General features: G+C 32.6%; 1 protein-coding gene across 1 annotated transcript in view; it reads right to left on the reverse strand.

Moving 5' to 3' along the window:
- LOC106457237 (synaptotagmin-6-like) overlaps nt 1–6,634 on the reverse strand; it is a 37,622-nt gene extending 30,988 nt beyond the window's left edge. Inside the window, exon 1 of the mRNA XM_022383071.1 lies at nt 6,571–6,634. The gene's annotated coding sequence lies outside the window, so the exon portion shown is untranslated. The remainder of the gene's footprint in view (nt 1–6,570) is intronic.
- Nucleotides 6,635–10,954: the final 4,320 nt, after the last annotated feature.

Consider the following 10,954-nt stretch of genomic DNA (forward strand, 5'->3'; position numbering starts at 1 on the left):
TTGGCCAATTCTGCAGTCGTTAATTTGGGATCCATTTCGATGCTCCTCTTGACAGCCATTTTTGTCCTCTCCGATGGACCAGGACGACCCGGACGCTGCTCAGTTATTTCCTTGCCATGTTTCCTGAACTGCACGATGATTGTGTTGACTGTCAAAAGCGGGATTCCCAAATTCTGCGAATTGGCCGCTGACTTATTCCACTATCTGCTTGACCATCTATCCTTCCTCTAACAAAATCTGACAATTCGAGAGAACCTTGAGTTCTAGGCATGTTGTAGCACAAGATAATTAGTGTGCGGACCATTTTCATTTATATAGTGCTCTGTGAACACGAATTAGTTAGCATAAATCAGTTAAATGACGAAAATTTAGGTGTCTATTTACTTGTAACCACTCAGTGTATATATGCTACATGTTATTATGTAAATTAAAAAACACAATATCATACTCTTTTATGAACGTTAAAACGTTTAAGAGAACAAATGTAATAAAAGCTCTCAAATCGCTAAGCCTTCTCAGGAGAGACTTGATAATCTAGACGTGGAATGGTTCTGTTATCCAATGCATCTCCTTTTATAGGTATGTTAAATGAAAACACACTGATCGTTTGCCAATCCACTGATGCCATGAAAAAATATATAAAATTACAGCGTTAAACAATGGCGTTAGTCTTATATTTCTTCTCGTTTTTCTTTTTTGATTATTTTGTTTTGGGAATCAGGATCACTGGATAGCGATCATATTTTGTTTAGGTCTGTTTCATTGTTTGAGAGCTTCCTGCAAAACTACACAAAGGGTTGTCTACGGACAATCATATTTTATTTTGTGCTGGTGGACTTGAGGGAAGATGGCTATTCAGTTGCACCCACCGACATTTCTTAGGCTACTCTTGTCTGATCGAATAATAGAATTTGAATCTTACTCTTACATTGTCCCCGCGATTCCAAAGTGCGGAACGCTTTTTTTTTGTGTGCTAATGGGCTGCGAACCATAGATTTTTGAATTCTCATTCTAGTATGCTAAATACCAGACACATGCGGCTCAGATCTTCTCCAATTCAAAGTAATAATGCAAAAGTTGCTATCAGTGAAGTCCATACGAACGTTTCGAAGGCTAAAGTTAGGTGTGTTTTTCTTGGGTGTTATAATGCTAAGAAATAACTTTAAAATATCTGAAAATGATAATATTATATTCCATTTTGTTCAGCCCAAGTGTATCTCATGACACAGTATCAATAATCAAAACTATCATATAATCACAGGTAAACTAGCAATACATTGGGAACATAGGAATGAAGCTGTTTCAAAAATCAAAGTTCTTCATGTACGTGGGTTTAGTATAGCGAGGCGCGTTGGCCTTGATGTGAAAAGGGGTCTTTTTTTGCAAAAAAAATGACATTCACTATGTGAAAATGACTCGTTAAGATAGCTATAACTAATTAATACTTATGCATTTAAATAATTGTGAAAGAAAACAATAAAAGTATATAAAAATTAGTTCTCTTGCCATTTTAGCTTATTAAAGAATAATGTCACGTATCTGCTTGTTTGTTAATTTTCGGTAGAAATTCTTTCCGAGGAACTTCAGCGCTACAAGTCCTTTCTTGATTAAACCAGTTTATTCTTTTTCGATATCAACTTTTAGTACACAGTAATTCCCACTGTCAGTACGTTTCTCGTCATTTTAAACTTAACAACTTTTATAATACACGCTATAACTCACAGCGATTTACAACCTCGATAATTTCGCTCTCTTCGAGTACGAAACATACACTTTATATTACCCGAAAAACCGTAACTACTGTTCGCTTAACTATCATACAATCATCACCGTCCGCTGGCTTTTCTCGCGAAGGGGGCGTCTAGAATACACTTGGGCCTCCCCGATCATTCATGTTCATTCAAGAAATTTCACGCATGCTACCAGCGCCAAACGCGCCAGCAGCGTCACGTGACTTCCGCTGTCGTAACAATAATTTTAATACTCGTCTCTAAAAATATACATTACGTACACTAGGAAAAGGAGATTGGCGTTATCCGAAATAAAAAAAAGTACTCATTATGATAAAGGTAACAAATTAATTGGTAACATTTGGTATTCGTTTTTTACCAGAGAAATACCAACCCAATGATTTACATTGTCATGTTAAATTCCTTTCATGAAATGATTGTCCTTTTCGCACTCTAGGCTAACCACAACTAAGCAGTCAAATTCAGGATCCAGAAGTCTAAATCTAACTGCGATTTATATTGAATTAATCGAAAGCTAGTGCAAAGTTTCCTAATCTTAAAAACTATACTGAATTACTCAGTTGATTTTTTACGAATATTATTCTATTGTATATCTGCTTTCCATTTAGGGCTCATGAGATTTATTCTTTACGAATACATTGCACCCTTGTAGATATTAGGCCTAAACTATAGTTATTACCGCTAGGTGGTGTATATTCAGTACAATTAGTCAGTGGGATATTTGGGCTTGTTAGATTTATTCTTTACGCATATATTAAACATTTGTAGTCATTAAGCCTATACTCTAGTTACAAACTTGTAATAATATGTTTTTAGCTGAAATCTAAAACACTATTTAAAAAATATATTATTTCTGTCAAGAGGTAAATCTACGACTATTAAATGCTCTGTAGTTACATTTTACACAGTATATCAGTCTTTTATTTTAAAAACAGGATGGAAACAAGCTTCTTTTCACGCATTTGTTTTGCTAAAAATATACCTGCAAATATAGCGACAGTTTTTTTGGTAAGGTTTTAAAATTACTTGATTTATTATTTAATTTAAAGACATATTCTTAGCACGAGAATTTCAACTATTTTTTAATTAAATATTTTCAACCATTATACTTTCTTAAATTTTAATATAAAACAACACCAAAAAACATTGTAAAAGCATTCACTAACTGAATCACAAACATTTGTGAATGGTATTGGTATTCAAAAAGGTTTACCTTATATTAAACTACACACGCACGCACGCATTGTAAATAAAGCCATAATTCTGCAAACTGAAAGTTTGGATTCTATGTTCGCTTAATAACATAACAATTGATGGATTATCAATATATATATACAAAAGGAACCACGAGAACATAATATTACACGAGCATCTGACATTATTTTCCACAAACACGTTTTTTCAAGTGTATGATTAGTGGAATATGTTGCTATAGTAATCAACGACATCTTTTTAGCCTTGCTTGTGACATGGAGTTAAAGTGAAAATGATGATACACAAGAGCATGAAGCACCAGTCAAATTTTCAGAGCTGTTACTTCTTACTGCAAATCTACAAAACAAGTTATTTGCACTTTGTCCACCATGGGAAATCTAACCTCGGGTTTTATCGTGTGAGTCCCTAAGCGTACCGCTGACCCACCCGGAGACTTTAAAAAGAGATAAATGCAAATTATCGGCTTCTAACTTTGAATAAATCTAGTTTGTAAATAAGAACGGCCTTATTCTGAAGGAAGACAGCTTTGAAGGTTATCCGAGCTTATCTGTAAGAAAATTAGACAACTAAATTGTGAAATAAAAATTTATTTTAAGTTGAACTTTCCGAAATAATCTTTCATTTTAAGTGTCCGAAAACTACATAGAAGTAACACATATAATTGAATAAAACCATTCCACTGAAAATAGTTATGATTTTCATTCAACAAAATAGAAACATTTGTGAACAGTTAGAAGTATTCTATACAAAATTCTATGCTTTCTTAATTTTCTAAATTTAAACTACTCAACTTGTCCAAATTAAGAAGTGTGTAGCAGATTTTTATCCTCTGAAGCATGTGTTTTTCGTATTTTTAAAGTACTTCCTTCACCTAAGGTAAATCAGAATACATGTAAGGTTCACTTGCTTAAAATAAAACAGTTCATTATCATTTAATGGTAAGATACTCTGTTCAGAAGTCAGAAATACGTATTAAAAGTGAGTACTTCCGGGATGACTCATGCCAGGTTTCGTTAATGTGCCCGCCTCTATTATTTAAAGAAGTCAACGGCAGCAAATCAATGTAATTAATATAAGAGACGTCGTCTATCGCAGATTAATCTCCTCTTGCCCTGAAGCCGCAAGTAAGAACAAATAGCTCAAACTAATGAAGGGCTCTTTCAAGCCTATATTTTCTCCTTTTTTCCATCTGTCTACATAACAAATTAAATGAAATAAAAACAATTCACAGATACTTGACTGATTAATAAAAAAAATAACAGAGAACAGATGGAAATAACTGATAAGCGATAGTTTCAAGAATGATTTTTTAGAAAGCTTAAACCTACTTTATTTAAATCCTAGACGTTCTAAATGACACGTAATTTTATTTTCCTTAAATAATATGATTGAAATAGTAATAAAGTGATAGTGATAGTAATAAAGAAGCATTTTTAAATTTTGGAGTTTCGAATAAGACTAAATTGTTCAAAGGAAATATGAAAGAATAAAATAATTCAAATATTTGTGAATGATAACAATAAATGTGATGTTGATTTGAAATTGAAAACAAATATTACATCAAACAAGATCAACAAGAATGTGTGAAAATATATCTTTCTATCTATATTATGTTGGTTTGATATGAAATAAATATAAATGATGTAACTGAAATACTATTTTCAATTACTAAAAAAATACATACAAACGTGCAATTGAAAACCTGATCATTTTGACCCAATATCATGTCTTACCCACATGATTCCACAGCTATAAAAGAAATGCTATTATACAGGGGTGATAGTGGTGTATGAAGATAAATCCATTAGCACCATATCTACATCAAATAAAACAACACACTGGGTCTACATCAAACATTATAAAACCATTACATAACAACACACCAAGTGTACATTAAACATCATTAAACCAATGTAAAACAATACAGCAAGTGTACATTAAATATCATAAAACCAATGTAAAACAACACACTAGGTCTACATCACACATTATAAAACCAATGTAAAACAACACATCAGGTCTACATCAAACATCATAAAACCAATGTAAAACAACACACCAGGTCTACATCAAACATTATAAAACCAATGTAAAACAACACATTAGGTCAACATCAAACATCATAAAACCAATGTAAAACAACACACCAGGTCTACATCAAACATTATAAAACCAATGTAAAACAACACATCAGGTCTACATCAAACATCATAAAACCGATGTAAAACAACACATCAGGTCTACATAAAACATCATAAAACCAATATAAAACAACACACTAGGTCTACATCACACATCATAAAACCAATGTACAACAACACACCAGGTCAACATCAAACATTATAAAACCGATGTAAAACAACACATCAGGTCTACATCAAACATCATAAAACTAATGTAAAACAACACACCAGGTGTACATGAAATATCATAAAATTGCGATCTGGTGACGATGGAGAAGGTTTAATTGTATTTTGATTTAAAATTGGTCCAAAATGTATTGATTTTAATTTTAAAGTGTAATATGGCAGTTTAAAAAGGTTTTAATTATAGGAACTGAGATATACAATGTAACATTAGAATATATATATATATATTTATAAATAATACTGTTACACTGTATATATATATATATATTTATGTATATTTACACATACATATAGATTTTCAACAATAACCTGAAAACATGACAACTTTAGACCACTATATTTATTTAGTTTTATACTCTTTGAGAAAGCCAAGCAATTGTTGAACACCTAACAATCATTGACTTTACATAACTTTGCTAGGGACATAGCTTCTACTATCTTCAAAAATATAGTTTGAAGTTGAAGACATATTTAGTTTGGAGTGAATGTAAAAAAGAAAAGAAAAAGACATAATCGTACAAATGCACCACGTTTCTCAGAACTGTATCTTAGGGTGTTACACGTTTCCTCACGTGTCATTTTTAACACCTTAGCTACAGACTTACTTTTAAGATATAAGCTGAAACGAAGACGATAATAGGTAATTAATACGACTTCGAAATTAAAGGTAAACACATTTTCAACAAAGATTTCAATACCTGCTTCTTCAGAATGCAAACCAATTACATGAAAGTTAAACTAGATAAAGAAAAGTCATGCACGAAGTATTTTTTCTTTTGTTAATCACTCACAAGTGTCCTATAAAAACATTGTTCTATTTCTAAAGTGAATAAAGTTGCATATGAATCAAACAATACCGATAGCTAGGATAGAGCTTATGTATACCATATAGAAGAATTGTTTATATTTTATGTAATACAGTTAAGTTGTGTCGAGTGGGATGCTTATTTAAATAAAAACTCTTAAGTTAATCAGTATTGAATGTTATAGAAATTAATGTGAACTTAGTTTTAAGAAATTTAAATAATGAAATAAGTAGAAATCCAAATTACTTTCTCCAGTAGTAGTTACTAAGTGTTAGAGACGTGATAAGGGGTCTTAGGCATTTTGTTAATTAATATTTAACATTCCTTCGAAGCAAATTCTTCCATTTTTCGACCCGCTAGAGAGAGGCGGAATGTATCCTTTTAACTAATGTAGAAAACAAACATAAGAACAGAGAGAAGTTAACATACCCCAGCCGTCTGAGTTGAGCAGGCCAACAGCTAGATAGATACGTAACTAACACCGGCACAAAACTCTCACTCAGTGAATGATCGATCAAGAGCAAGGATTCCCCAATGTAAGTGACGTAACCTCAAGGTGACGTCATGTCTTCCCAGAAGGCTCCGCAATAGATCTATTACACTCATTTTTCATGCTTGATTCACATTAACTAAGCTATTCATGTAACACACTATGTTTCATTGCTTTATATTAAATGCATTTTTAACAACATTTTAAGATGCCCAATAAGAGTGAAGTTTGAAAGACCATAATCAACTGTTGTAAGCTTTTTATTAATATAGACGTTTGTATTATTTCTAGCTAAAAAAATTACTAACGACACGTGACGAGCACGTAGCTTGATAACTGGAATTTTCTTGAGAGTTTAGGAATAGATTTAAAAGATAAAAAACGCATGTTAGGCGATACTAAGTTAGATAGTTGATTGATTACTGAGTCAGCCATTTAGTTACTGAGTGCTATAAATATTAAGATTGTGTTTTCAACGAAGTAATAGAGATATTGAAAAGTAACGTACGTAAGAGAAAAGTGTCAGAATATTAGAATTTTTATTCAAAAAATAATTGATTTGTGAAGTTGGGCCTATCGTCAGTTACATAAAATAATTATTAGTACTAGTAGAAATAAAATGATTTCGTTATCATTAAGTGGTCTGGACTTCGTACTTATTTTACATAATAGTTATAAAATATGCTCAATAAAAGAAACCGTTTCAACAAAACATTTATTAGTCATGACGACGTTTTAAAGGTTTCCATTTTGTAAAGGTATAAAGAAAAACATTAGAAATAATATATATGACTAGTGAAGCTATTACTATTTATGTATTTTTACTAGCTCATCATTTATGCTACATTACTTAGAGCTTTTATACGAATGAAATTAATATGATATTTATATCTTAAACCACATGTACTAAAAACACATTATCTTCATATATTTATCCACGATATCTAATGCAACGTTATGTCCTTTTTTTGCAACTAAATGGTAAATGTTACAGTATTATTTATGATCATGTTCACAGCTAATATTTCTTATACCGTGTCATAGACTATTGTACGTGTATATTTAACAATAGACTATTGAACGTGTATGTTTAACAATAGACTATTGTATGTGTATATTTAACAATAGAATATTGTATGTGTATATTTAACAATAGACTATTGAACGTGTATATTTAACAATAGACTATTGAACGTATATATTTAACAATAGACTATTGAACGTGTATATTCAACAATAGACTATTGCATGTGTATATTTAACAATAGACTATTGAACGTGTATATTTAACAATAGAATATTGTATGTGTATATTTAACAAATGAATTACTATTGCATTGTCATTTAACGAATAGATACTGAAACAGTTTTTCAAGACTTCATATTTTATACGTGTTTCTAAGGGTAATTAATTTTCAAACATAGACTGAACGGCCAATGTCTGATACAGAAATATAACCCACAATATATAAACCCACAATATTGACTTACTCCACACAATTAATAACAATCTTTGACTTAGTGAAAAATTGATTCATTTGAACTGTTGAGATCAATATGCTCATAAGAAAATAATTATATGTGAGGGCCTCATTTTGTAGCGAAACAAATGGTGAAACCAGTGATTTACTTATGATGGGCGAGATGATTCAGATCTCTATTTGCGGCTCTCTTTAGTATTATGTATCTATGGTAATCTGTGAAGAACACGTTGGTTAGTGGAAATAACAACCTAACTATATCGCATTTTTTTTCCTGAAAAGGTTACTACCACAATTTTCACATTTATAACGTTACTTTTTGTTTGTATTGAATTTTATGCAAAGCTACTTTAGGACTATCTGTGCTAGCCGTCCCTAATTTCGCAGAGATAGATAAGAGGAAATGCAGCTAGTCAACACCACCCACGTCTAACTCTTGGGCTACTCTTTTACCAACGAATAGTGGGGTTGGCCGTCACATTAAATGCCCCAATGGCTTAAAAAAAAGAGCATGTTCGGTGATGGGGATTCGAACCTGCGCCCGCATGTTGCGAGTCGAGCGCTCTAACCATACTTATTATTGAGACTGCAACTTCAGTTTTAATCATTATTATAATTATTATAAGTTCATTGTTAAGCAGATTATGCACACATTGCACATGATACATATAAAAAATATAAAAAAGAGATTGAAATAACCTTTAAAGCTCTTCTTGTTTGCTTGGGCGTGGCTTACTATTTATCTACCAAGCTATAGGTTGGATAGTCGAATGCTCGAATCCACCATATGCCGTTGAACACGCTCGGGAATTTCAGCTGTGGTCGAGTTATAAAAGTGACAGTGAATACCACTATTCGGTAGGAGTAGCAGTGTAAGCGTTGGGTACTGGTAATTGGTTACCCACCACCTGGTCAATAATCTTAAATTAGGGACCTGTTTGTTAGCTCATGTGTCACATGATTATGTAATGTTCAAGTTGAAAATAACAATCACAACATTACTGTTAAAAGATCGTTTATGGTTAGCTCAAAAGATATTATTATGGTTGAAATCTCTGTGGCAAACTTAATTTAATTTATTACAAGTAATTATTTTCAGTTTTTACATAGAAGTTAGATTCATTTATGAGTTTTTAGACTTATAGTTCATAAAATATAAATTACGCTAAGTATTGGTATAATAAAAATGATAATAGATCATAAATTGTACAATTATTTGGCAATCATTCAAAATTACATAACGCAATGGGGGCAAGAGGGTGTCTAAGCCTGTATTACGATGTGTTACAGGGGGGTCGGGGGGTCATGAACATTGTTACATGAAACATAAATTACAGTGAAAATGATTTAGGTCTACAAAAACATTTATTGTAATTTAACATACTTTGATTTCAATTCAAAACACCTTTACTAATGTGAACATTTGCAAACATGTGTCATCTTTTATATGTATATTTTTTGCTTTGCATAATAACTTGTTTGGTTGGATTTTACATGTACACTAAGGTGCGTAATTGACCACCAAGAAGAAATACTAGTAATGTTTATTGCAAAGTAAACATTTTACTTCTTAGAATTTTAAAGACAGTCATTCGTCTTAACTTTATATGAATGTCATATGAATGTGCCTTACCCATATATACATACATATATGCTAAATAACTAAATGGACTTTCCTTTAAAATGAGCACAAGGAAATAAATATGCTTAAAACATACAAAACAATTTTTACACTGTAGTTAGGATATAAATATTTGTAGCTGAATAAGCAAATAGCAGTAGACCATATGATTGCTTAAACATTCAAATCTTTGACTTTATCAAGGATCACTGATGCTGCCAGACAGACTGTCGCTCATTTGATGGAAGGATCTGGGTGCCAGGTTTCCTGGGCCTGGAACAAGGTTTTTCTTCGAGTTCACTCGTGTCAACATCATCTTCGTCATGACACATTTTCCAGTTATCGGGTGACGCAAACTACTTGCTGCTACTCGCCCCTTTTTATGATAGTTACACTGATTAATTTATAAATTAACCCCACTAGTGCACATTTTAATAAACTAAAAGTTTACGTTACCCTAACTCACACCCTGCTATCAGCTGTCTGTTGCTAAATTTTGCAGACTTTGGCATATGCGGTGAGCGATTTGATCGATGTACAGTAAGTATTGCAGTCACTGTGCTAGCAAAGCTTGATTCTACAAGGTGCTCTGTGTGCTTGGGCATGCAAAATCATATGGTAGTTTAGCAAACTTTCTCTGAGCACGTAATGGTAACACATCCCTGCCGATTGAGCTTATGCTCTGAATGAACCAAAGGGATGTAGATTTACCATCTGTGTTGTACCTTAAGCCGTCAGTTGTCTGACTGATCGGAATAGGGAGTGGTAGAAACCTGTTGTGGACAAGTGAAACGTATCTTTGTCGTGGATTGCCTCTACTCCTGTCACAACATTTCACAATCTGGAGCGTGTACTGACTCTCTCAACATTTCACAATCTGTAGCGTGTACTGACTCTCTCAACATTTCACAATCTGGAGTATGTACTGACTCTCTCAACATTTCACAATCTGTAGCGTGTACTGACTCTCTCAACATTTCACAATCTGTAGCGTGTACTGGCTCTCTCAACATTTCACAATCTGTAGCGTGTACTGACTCTCTCAACATTTCACAATCTGGAGTATGTACAGACTTTCTCAATATTTCACAATCTGTAGCGTGTACTGACTCTCTCAACATTTCACAATCTGTAGCGTGTACTGACTCTCTCAACTTTTCACAATCTGTAGCGTGTACTGACTCTCTCAACATTTCACAATCTGGAGTATGTACAGACTTT

This window comes from Limulus polyphemus, unplaced genomic scaffold (assembly GCF_000517525.1).
Source record: "Limulus polyphemus unplaced genomic scaffold, Limulus_polyphemus-2.1.2 Scaffold306, whole genome shotgun sequence".
Lineage (NCBI taxonomy): Eukaryota > Metazoa > Arthropoda > Merostomata > Xiphosura > Limulidae > Limulus > Limulus polyphemus.